This window comes from Myotis brandtii, unplaced genomic scaffold, assembly GCF_000412655.1.
Source record: "Myotis brandtii unplaced genomic scaffold, ASM41265v1 scaffold115, whole genome shotgun sequence".
NCBI classification, from domain to species: Eukaryota; Metazoa; Chordata; class Mammalia; order Chiroptera; family Vespertilionidae; genus Myotis; species Myotis brandtii.
This window is the reverse complement of record NW_005353967.1, coordinates 17,078,339-17,089,695: the sequence shown is the minus strand read 5'-3', so window position 1 is coordinate 17,089,695 and position 11,357 is coordinate 17,078,339. Positions and strand designations below refer to the sequence as shown.

At 39.1% G+C, this 11,357-nt stretch overlaps 1 protein-coding gene across 1 annotated transcript in view; it reads left to right on the top strand.

Moving 5' to 3' along the window:
• Nucleotides 1-2,975, top strand: part of COL4A3BP (collagen, type IV, alpha 3 (Goodpasture antigen) binding protein) — a 101,795-nt gene extending 98,820 nt beyond the window's left edge. Inside the window, exon 20 of the mRNA XM_005858152.2 lies at nt 2,930-2,975. The gene's annotated coding sequence lies outside the window, so the exon portion shown is untranslated. The remainder of the gene's footprint in view (nt 1-2,929) is intronic.
• Nucleotides 2,976-11,357: the final 8,382 nt, after the last annotated feature.

Genomic DNA, 11,357 nt, shown 5'->3' with positions numbered 1-11,357 from the left:
AGGTAATTTTGTAATTTTCAGATTGCAAAGGGCCAGGCCTTTCATATGCAAAAGCCTCTGCGCACAGCTTGGGTGGGGCAGGGGATCAACTGGCTGCTCCTCAGTCCTACCCTAAGAGGCCCCACTTCTCAGTGTCCCAGCAGTCGCTGCAAGTACCTCTGAGAGAAAGCCGCCCTCGAGTTCCGACCGATGCCAGACAGTCCAGTTTCTCCCCGTATGAGTCTGGGTCCCCAGAGACTTTCCTGGAACTGGAGTTCAGAGCAGTCAGGAGCTTGAGACTCCCTCCTGATTGAAAAAGACAACCGTGTCCTCAGTTTCCAGCCCTTACGTCGTGCGCCGCGTCCTCAGCTGCCAGCCCTTTCCACGTGCGCCTCCGTACCTCTGCACTTTACTTCCAACACCGCACCTCCGAGTCTCAGTAGTGTGCTTTTCTCTTTCCTTCTAGTTGTAGAATTTCCACTCAACCAGCCTTCCTGTGGTTCTGGATGATGTCCGTTTTGTCTTTTAGTTGTATTTTTGAAGTTGTTGTGCGAGGCAGCAATTTCCGGTGTTTACCTATGCCGCCATCTTGGTTTCTCCATCATTGATGTTTCTATCTCTTTACCTACCTCTTTGAAATCAATTGAAAAAAAATTTGTAATAGATATTACCCAAGTATAAGTTACAGGCAGTAAGTATATATGAACATCTTCTCATTCTTTTCTATACTGAATGTTAAATCATTGGCTGAGAAATTTATATTCTTGAGTAGATAAAAATAATATAGTCAATCATATGACTGATGTCTTTAATTAAATCTGGTTTCTGAAGCTGTCTATAGTATATCTTTTTGTTTTGTTTTATTTTGTTAATCCTCACCCTAGGATATTTTTCCATTGATTTTTAGGGAGAGTGTAAGCAGGAGGGAAAGACAGAGAGAAACAATGATGTGAGGAAAAGCACATCGATTGGTTGCCTCCTGCATGAGCCCTGACGAGGGCCCAGGCCAGGGAGGAGCCTGTAACCAAGGTACATGCCCTTGCCGGAATCGAACTCGGGACCCAATGGTCTGCAGCCTGACGCTCTATCCACTAAGCCAAACTGACTAGGGCTATAGTATGTCTTTTTTAAAAAGACCTGAAAAGCTAAATCTATTATCAGATGCTAACACAAGGGTTATTATTGCACTGATGTCCTAGATCAGGGGTCCTCAAACTTTTTAAACAGGGGGCCAGTTCACTGTCCCTCAGACCGTTGGAGGGCTGGACTATAGTTAAAAAAAAAAACGATGAAATTGCTATGTACACTGCACATATCTTATTTTGAAGTAAAAAAACAAAACGGGAACAAATACAGTATTTGTATTTGCATGTGGCCCGCGGGCTGTAGTTTGAGGACCCCTGTCCTAGATATTTAGATTTTCCCAGGAAAAAGGTGACCGGAAAATGTTAAACAGATTCTGGCCTTACTGATCTGAATGCTTAGTGTTTTGGAATACAGCCTGACCTTTGAGGAATTCTCTTTCTTCAGGCATAAGTGCGTTGCATAAATGTGCTGACTATTTTTAGACTATTTTGTACTTAGGATTATTATGACTAGATCTGGACACATAATTTCTTTACTATATTTGTCAAACCAGAAACCTGATGCCACACAATGGCAGTAGACTTGTCACCTTGCCTAAAGATTTCTAAAAAGTTGCTGTTTGCTCTAACCAAGACTAAGTATTCAACTCTATCTGCTTTCTCTCTTCACCCCCACACCCAGCCTTACTTGCAGGGCAGAAAATATAACCATGTATTAAGCAGGATAAAATCAGAATGCAGTTATATACAGGGTCAAGCAAAAGTAGATTTACATTTGGGAGTATGCAAAACACATAGTTTATTCTTGTATTACATATTTATTAAATATTGTATTCTTTTCCATACAAACAACTATAAACCTTATTTTGCCCACCCCTGTATAGAACATGTTCTCAACTATGTTTGAGAGGACTAATTTCTTAAACATTTCAAATATACACACTCACACATTACTAGCATTTGCCTCTAAACTGTTTGATTTGGAGCATTGTTTTATTGACTGACTGTGTGTGGCGGGAAGGGGGGGCGGTGTCCTCATTCTTCTTTAGTGGACCTAGGAGGGAAGTGGTTGAAATCCCTTGGGGAAAAAATTCAAGGGGGAGGAGGTAGCATTGTTTGTGGACCTTTCTGTATGTATGTAAAGATAGAAATAAAAAAAAAAGACTCACTGGCCAACAATTAGCACTGGCCTTGAATCCAGATTGAGCTTCTTTCTGACAACCTAAATTCTAACCTTAACATGTGGTAAAAATCTTTGTTCACCTAAAGTAATGTTTGTTTCATAATAACGAAGATGTCTCTATGAAGTGGATTCTAGCACTGTAACCTTAAGAAAACTAACATGCTTAACTTCGGTGATGGAGAAATAACTGTCATTAATCAGCATCGTCTTTAGAGAAATTCCATAAAGTTAATAAGGTCCAAAGATTTTCAAAACTCGTAGTCAGATTTCTTAAACACATTTGATGATGTCTGTGCCTGTTTGTTTTTTAAGTCTTTTCATAGCCTAAGTAAATTTTTAAAATTCTTGAAAAATTACATAGCATAATTTTTATTGAATACTAAGAAGGAAATGCCAGTTTGTGGGGTACAAATCCAGAGACCTTTGATTGATTCCCTCTTTGTTTACCTGTAGTAAGTACATTACCCTTTTACATTTCTAGCTTTCAGAGATTCCTTATACCTTCTGTTCCTTCTGATGAACAGTTTTATATTCTTAAAGTTGAAAATCCTTTAAAGATAAATTTTAAGAGAGAATCTATGCATTCCATGAATTCAGAGGGTAGGGGGAATCTATTCTGGTAGTCTTGCCGTTGTTAGCAATATATTGCTGAATTTTTAACTTGTCATTTTCTTTCCTACAGTGACTGAAACAAGGCTGTGTGACATTCCATGTTGGAGGGAAAACTTAAAAAAAACCACACACACACACAAATTGAACGCTCTAAGCTGGAACGTAGGATCTACAGCCTTGTCTATGGCCCAACACCTTGACTTTGTGTACAAAAATGAAGAAATGTTGCAATAGCAAAGCTGAACGTCTAACCCTAGCTGTCTACCGCTAGACCTCCATGCTCAGCTATAATTATAAATACATGTAAAAATACATGTACATGGCTATATTTTTATTTGCTTGCTCCTAAAAGAGAGAAAAATCAACTTTGAATCACAACTAGGAATTGATGCTTTAATTTTTGGAAACTTTTTCAGAATTTTTAATTTAGTATATGGTCCAGCCTAAGATCCTCTGTTGTATCAGGTTTTGTGCACAAAAGAAAAGCACGAAAGTGGAATGCTCATGGGGCATGTGCTTTCTGTGCACCAAATACCTGGACGGGGCTCTTTTTTCAGGCCTGCAGTTCAGTCTGTGTCTAGAATTTTTCAACCTTTTTTTTTGCTTGTATAATCATAGAATTCATTGCTGCTGATTTCTGTACTGATTCATGTAGTAATGTAAAGTGTCTCTTAATAACTGAGGGCTGTTAATAACCTGTGATTTTGCCTTTTCTATATTCTTACTCCCGTGAAGAACCTTTGTTCTGATGGAGAAAGAATGAAAAGCTTTATTCCTCTCCCCCCTCCTACAACCCCAGTTATCTTTATAGTTCCTGTATTTTTAGTTGTGTTCTGTACACTATAGCTTTTTTTTTTTTTTTCAGTTTGTTAGAAACAGAATTTGGCAGTTTCTAAATTGGTTCTGCCTGCCTTTGAACAGAAACATCTGTATAAATCTTGTGGGTATAAACTGCTTTCTGGGAAAATGGTCAGGATAAAATGAACTCAGAATTTTTAATGAAATTTGTAAGGATATGCAGTTATTACTTGTGAAAGCGAATCAGACTGAGTTTGACATTTGATTCAATATTTTTAGGACTCAGTAACCGGTATGTTTTTTAGTTTTTCTAATTTGGGTTAGTTTAAAAGATATATTGCAAGATACGCATAGAAATGTGAGCAGTGCTTCTGTTTGCCTTTTGATCAGAAACTTCAGCAGAGCTTTAACATATTCCATGTGATTCAGACTGAGATTCTTTCCTTAGTGGCTATAAGAACTTAAATGTAAAATCCTTTTTTAGTTTTATTAGTTTTAGGCCTTTGTGAAAAACCGTGAAGCATGAAGTTGAGGCAAGGAATTATACTCATCGAAGTAGAAATGACTGCCCACTTCAAAATCTTCATTATGTTTCTACACAAACGTGCTTGCATAAATCAGAGGCATTTTGTAGATGCTTTGCTGACTTACTCATCTCTGTAGAAACACAGAAATCCAACCCATTTTGTAAAGCAGAAAGTCATGTCACGTGGAACATGTCTTGTATATATTTCATATGTGGTATTGGAGTCTTAATGATAAATGCAAGGTGATAATTTAATGATGGGATTAGTCTGGTCACTTCATATGCACAATCCTGGAGGTGAATTACTTGCATCAAATATAGTGGTATTTATTATTCTGTACAGAGAGGAAATACATATAAAACATATGCTTACATTACATGCACGCAGATTTCATGCTCCATAAATCTTTTCTATTTTTTAATTTACTTTTCTCTAAATTATGTGCATGGAATATGCCTTATTATAGAAAAATGCTGTTCATAATTTGACTACGTGGAAAAGTGCCTATGGTGGTAATGCTAGTAAGGCAAATAAGACAAATTCTATCAGTTTACTACATCACCAGTTAACATTTTATATTGTGATGTTTAAAAAAGAAAAGTTTATACCTCAAATGTGTATTTTATTTTACAATCAGCTGTGGGTCAGGGTGTGGGAGTATGGGAGGGTTGGGGAGGGAAGGTATATTCACCATAGATGCTGATGGAATCTTCAAAAAAAGTTCTGTATGCCCACTATAAATGTTTCTCTGTTTGCCATTTTTTTTCTGGTAACTATCATGAACACAGACAAGTAACTCTTTCGTAACTAAATTAAATAGCTTTGTTTTACAAAGGTATGGAAAGTTTACAAAGCAGTATCTAAATCTAATTATCATTAGTTGCATTTGCACTAAATGTTAATGATATACTTTTGCAATTCTGTAAATAAAATGATTACTCTAAAATATTTGTATTAAAAAGGAAAAGAAAAAGATACATTTTACCTTTAGATAACTGCACTGGTACTTTACTAGAGTTAATCCTGTCCAACCAGATTTAGAAATGAGTAGGAGAGTATGAAAAGAATTTAAAACAGGTTATAATTTGGATAGGTACTAGCCCTTTAGACAATTTTCAGACCCTCTAGAATTCCGTGTGGCTAATTCCTACATACTCTGAATATACATGATGTTTTCTCATCCATAGTTATTTTCTACTTCTCTTCCCCAAACCAAAAAAAATTATCTTTTTACTCTTTTTTCTACTCAGTTACTCTTTTTGTACTATGATAGAAACTTTAAAAATATTGGTGATAAGGGATTTTGTTCCCTGAGTGCCCACTCTACAGTTCAAGAGAAAGCACAGTGTTTCAGTTAGAATTCAGGACTCGTGGTTTTGAGGTGGAGGGTGATCATAGCAGCTCTTGGTTTGGGATCGCCACAGGGGCAGCCAGACCTAGGAGGAGGTTGACTGGGAGAGGTGTAAGAATACAAAATAAGGCAAAGGAGGAATAGGTTTCCCATTTGTTCAGTTTCATCAACTAATTTGTACACCTATACAACATCAGTGTCGATTGCTTTGAGAAGTTTTTAGTAGGGCTGAGCTGGTTCTCGTGAAATTGTGCTGGTTATCTTTAAACTTATCAGTTGTTTGTCCAATTAAACATTTTCTCCAGTATTTAGTCCAAGTTATACAGACAATGTATGTGGATTATCGTTATTGTTCATCTACAAACTCAAAACATAATCATTTTAAAGTACCTTGGGAGTGTATAGAGTGTAACTATTCTATAATAGCTTTATGATCCTGATGATGTTTTTTTAAAAAAAATAATAATAATAAAGTTGGATCTTCCATGTTACAATCGCAAAATTAAAACCAGTATTTAAAAGTGGAAAAGTATTAAAATATTATGGACAAATGTGCTTGTTTGATTGTTTTTCTTCACCCCACGATACTGTCCTTCATAATTCTCTGAGTAGTTAAGAGCTTGAAATACTCCAGTTTATTGTTCTTCAAACTAGGTTGTAGCCCAGCTAGGTATCAAGAAAACTGTTAGTGAGTTATGGTCCAATTATTTTCTTAAAACAGAATGGAATAATCAAGTACATAGAATGTAATAAAGGTAAATACTTTGTGAATATTTTTTCATATGTACAAATATGTGTGTATAGTGGGTTACAATTTAAAATGAATTTTTTACTATGTGTCATAGTCCAAAAATTTTTTTTAATTGCTAGACAGTGGAAGCATATATAGTTGGAAATTTCTAAAATGAAACTACAGTGCCAATCCACACATATTTAACTACATGAATTTAGCCATAATAAGTCATTTCTCATTTATTGAGTGCTAGATACATGAGAATGAGTAAGACAGGAATAATGATAAGAAGGTGGCAAATACTTCGGGCTTTAAGCTTCAAGTCCCTTGGCTTGTCAGGGTTAGTTTACAGGACTGCAGCAAGGGAGAAAACTAGGAGACAGACGTTCTCTGGGGAGAAACATTGCAGGCTATGCAAAGTAGTTGATTTTTGTTCTGCCAGCAATGGGAGTCCCTGAGGGCTTTTTTGAACATTTTTCTTTTACACATCTGAGAAAAATCAGTGGGACTTGGTGCCCGGTTTTGTTTGGATGTGGGATAAATCAACTGTTACCATTGTTTTTACTTGTAAATAATTCCCATGCTAATGATAGAAATGAGGAGGGGAAATCAGGAGTTTTTAACTTGAGAAATGGAAGTGATAGCATCTCAAACTGTAGCTGCTTAGTAGTTACTACCATGTTTATAAAATACTAGAGGCCAGGTGCATGGATTCGTGCATTGGTGGGGTCCCTCGGCCTGGCCTGCAGGGATTGGGCCAAAACCGGCTCTCCAACATCCCCCGAGGGATCCTGGATTGCGAGAGGGCACAGGCCAGGCCAAGGGACCCCACCGGTGCACGAATCTGTGCACCAGGCCTCTATAATAATAAAAATGTAATATGCAAATCAAACAGCTGGACAGCAGATCTACCATCTGGACCACCTTCCAGATGAAGCCAGGGCTGTGGGGGCTGGCCTACTCTTGCATGAATTCATGCATTGGACCTCTAGTATGCATATAAGATCTTTGGTTAACCTCTTCCCAACCTCCCCCATCCCCTCTGAGATTCATCAGTCTGTTCCATGTTTACATGCCTGTGGTTTCCGCTCCTGCGTTGAGCATCTGCCCCTGGTGGTCAGTGCACATCATAACTACAGGTCGGACGGTTGCTTACACTTTTATATATATAGATAAAAGTTATGTGAATGTGGTCTGATAATCTAGGCAGCCATCCAGTGACTAACGGGCAGGTAACATACAACGAGGATACACTGGGCAAACGGATGATTCATGTCCCAGGTGGAAGAAAACAGGATGGCATGAGATTTCATCACACTACTAAATTGTTTATTTCTGGAATTTTCCATTTAATACTTTTGAACTGCAGGCAACAAACCACTGAACATGAAACTGCGGATAAGAGGCCAAAGTAATGTACTATAATATTGCTTGTTGTACTAATCTAGCAGCTGTAATAATAAGCTTATCAGCCCAACTAGCAGTTTCAATGGAATGTATATTTGAGGCAGCAAATTAGTGGGGGGGAAATTGATAGTTTGTTGTACACCGCAAACTAATACATTGTATGTCAACTATATATTAAAAAAGCAAACCCTCACTTTAAAAAAAAATGGATAGGTTGTGAAAAGCAAATGGGACTGAAAGGGGCAGAGATTTTTATTTCAGTGAGAAGGTACATATTTGACAACAGGAGGAATAAATGGAGGAGGGTGAGCTAAGAACAGTATGTTAAATTCAAAAGGATGAGATCCAGGAAGAGGGACACCTTTATCTTTTCCCCTAGGATTTAGGCTTTATAAAAAGATCTGAATCTCCCAGCCAGGGATTGTGGCAAACGTGCAAGGAATTGTAAAGCAAATGCTGTGACAGCCCACAGGGTCTGGGCTGCAAAGAGTTAACTAGTTAGCTTTGCAGTTCCTGAGGAGACATGATAAAAAGAGGCAAATGGCTAAGCAATTCTGCCCAGAACCCCGAGGATGCTCTGTGGAAGGCATAGGCTGTTTCCTAAACTATACATGAGATCCTTATCACAGCCACGAGAAAAATGCCTCATATTTCACCTTCGGCTAATAAAATGCTGTACACATATGAGAGAATATAACATTTTATAGTGTGTGTAGAGTAAGATAAGGACAACTGTCTCTTACAAATAAGGAAACAGAACCGTGAAGTGAATAATTTAAGGTCTCACAGTTAGTAGTGACAGGCACGACTGAAATGGAGCTCTCTAAGACTTCCAGCTCCCTCAACACTGTAAATGACTTATTTTTATGTTGGAATAAGTCCTAATTATATTAATGTATTCAACATCAAGTACCTTTAACTTTAAGGTGCTATACTAAAGTAACAAGACATTGTCCCTGTCTTGAAGAGGCCTCAGTCTGGAGGAAAATGGGGGCAAGATTTACCACTGGAGTACAGAAAAATCTTCAACTTTTATTTATATATTTTGATTTTGTTGGATAATATACATGTCAACATAATCTATCAAGAAATACATTTATGCCCTAACCGGTTTGGCTCAGTGGATAAAGCGTCGGCCTGCGGACTGAAAGGTCCCAGGTTCGATTCCGGTCAAGGGCATGTGCCTTGGTTGCGGGCACGTCCCCAGTGGGGAGTGTGCAGGAGGCAGCTGATCGATGCTTCTCTCTCATCGATGTTTCTAACTCTCTATCCCTCTCCCTTCCTCTCTGTAAAAAATCGATAAAATATATGTTTAATAAAATAAAATAAAGGCTGTTTGTAAAGGCTTGAACATACCATAATCGCCATCAGCCCTTAAAAAAAAAAAAAAAAAAAGAAACACATTTATTAGAGGTGTTTCTGAAAGTTTTTTTCTGATGGGGTGTTCAAGATTTGGATTCTGGCCCTAACCAGTTTGGCTCAGTGGATAGAGCATTGGCCTGCGGACTGAAGGGTCCCGGGGCCAATTCTGGTCAAGAGCACATGCCTGGGTAGTGGGCTTGATCCCCAGTAGGGGGTGTGCAGGAGGCAGCCGATCATTGATTCTCTCTTCCTCTCCCTTCCTGTCTGAAATAAAAATATATTTTTAAAAAGAAAAAATATTTGGATTCTGGCCTCGGTAGGCCCTTTCCTCAAGAGTTTTGCAATTATCCAGGCTACACCAAGTGTACAAGCCAAGTGTAGTAAGCCTTGACTACTTCCCAAGGGTTGTGCAGTGTGAGAGCATCCATGTCTGTTGAAGGTGCCATGGCCAGAGATGAGTGTATTTTGCTACTAAGAAGAGCAATATAAGTTTAAAAATGAGGTCGGGTTCTCGCAAGGTATACTTGATATATCAGGAGAGAGGCAGGAAGTGCACCAAAACTTGTTTTCATTAGCCCTTTGAGGCTACAGCCCAAGTCCAAACAATGAAATGGTCAGAGAGGTAGAGGCTCCTGTGTGATCTTCAGCTGGGAGTTAGCTTGGAGTAGGTTCATCCATAACACATTGTTTAGGACTAACAAGCCTCTGCATTTGCTTTATGGTGTCCAACACTTTCAACATACAATCCCAGGTGATTTTAGAGTGGAAACAGAATTGCTCCCTCAACCACTCCCTACCCCTACCCCTACCCTATTCACTAAGTCCTGATTACCTTTTCAAATTTCAAGTGATAGGAAAGCAAGGAATTTAATAATCAACACAGGGTAGATGTCTGTCTGGGGCAGTCATTCCATTCATTAAAGATATGCAGACCTTTAGTGTTGTTTGAGAGGGAGGGATGGTCATAGGTGGAGGGCAGGGTAACACCAAATCCAAATATACTTTCTAGTTGGTCAGTTACTGTATCTCTCTAGGCCCTCAACCTTTCTAATGTCGCGACCCTGTAATACAGTTCCTCGTGTTGTGGTGACACCCAACCATAAAATAATTTTCGTTGCTACTTCATAACTGTAATTTTGCTACTGTTATGAATCGTAATGTAAATATCTGATATGCTATTTGTGTTTTCCGATGGTCGTAACCCACAGGTTGAGAACCGCTGCTCTAGGGATTCTAATTCTTTTTTTATTTTTTAAAAATATATTTTATTGATTTTTCACAGAGCGGAAGGGAGAGGGATAGAGTTAGAAACATCGATCAGCTGCCTCCTGCACACCTCCTACTGGGGATGTGCCTGCAACCAAGGTACATGCCCTTGGCCAGAATGGAACGTGGGACTTCAGTCCGCAGGCCGATGCTCTATCCACTGAGCCAAACCAGTTAGGGCTCTAATTCTTTTTATAAAAAAAATATATTTTATTGTGTGTTTTTTTTACAGGAGGAAGGGAGGATAGAAAGTCAGAAACTTCGATGAGAGAGAAACATCGATCAGCTGCCTCCCGCACACTCCCCATTGGGGATGTGCCCACAACCAAGGTACATGCCCTTGACCGGAATCGAACCTGGGACCCTTCAGTCCGCAGGCTGACGCTCCATCCACTGAGCCAAACTGGTTAGGGCAATTCTAATTCTTATTAACCAACACTTGATCTTTCCACAGAGGTTTCCAACTGTGTGCTTCTGAATGAACATGATTTTCTAATACTGTTCACTCAGTAATACCAGGTACCTCATACTGAAACCCAGAACTGTTAGCGCAGAAGCAGCATCAATAGAACTGTCCAAGTCCTGGCCCCACCCAGACCCAGAGAATCAGAAACCCTGGGGATAACTCAGCAATTTGTTTTTTTTGTTTGTTTTGTGTTTTTTAAAAAAAATATTTTATTGATTTTTTTACAGAGGGGAAAGGAGAGAGATAGAAAGTTAGAAACATTGATCAGAGAGAAACATCGATCAGCTGACTCCTGCACACCCCCTACCGGGGATGTGCCTGCAACCAAGGTACATGCCCTTGACCAGAATCGAACCTGGGACCCTTCAGTCCGCAGGCCGACAGGCTAGCCACTGAGCCAAACCGGTTAGGGCAGCAATTTGTTTTGACAGGTCTTCCCAATGAGTGTGTTGCATACTCAAGTTGGAGAAGCACCGAGTTAACGTACTCTTCTGTGTTCTACCTCCTAACTGCAGCTGTTAGCACAAGCGAGGCAACTGTTACCCGATGCAAGAGAGCCCATACCTCCCTCAGCTGCTCTTACATTTG